The following is a 317-nucleotide window of genomic DNA, read 5'->3' as shown; positions in this document are numbered from 1 at the left end:
AGGGTGGCCAAGTCCCCAGGTCCAGATGGGATCTATCCCAGGTTACTGAGGGAAGGTGGAGAGAGGAAAAAGCTGGGGCCTTAACAGATATCTTTGCAGCATCCTTGAGCACGGGTGAGGTCCCGGAGGACTAGAGAATTGCTAATGTTGTGCCCTTGTTTAAGAAGGGGAGCAAGGATAATCCAGGTAATTACAGACCGGTGAGCCTGACATCAGTGGTGGGGAAGCTGCTGGAGAAGATACTGAGGGATAGGATCTATTTACATTTGGAAGAAAATGGGCTTATTAGTGATAGGCAGCATGGTTTTGTGCAGGGA

This window comes from Rhincodon typus, chromosome 46 (assembly GCF_021869965.1).
Source record: "Rhincodon typus isolate 14 chromosome 46, sRhiTyp1.1, whole genome shotgun sequence".
In the NCBI taxonomy this organism is placed as follows: Eukaryota; Metazoa; Chordata; class Chondrichthyes; order Orectolobiformes; family Rhincodontidae; genus Rhincodon; species Rhincodon typus.
Note: the sequence above shows the minus strand (reverse complement) of the source record.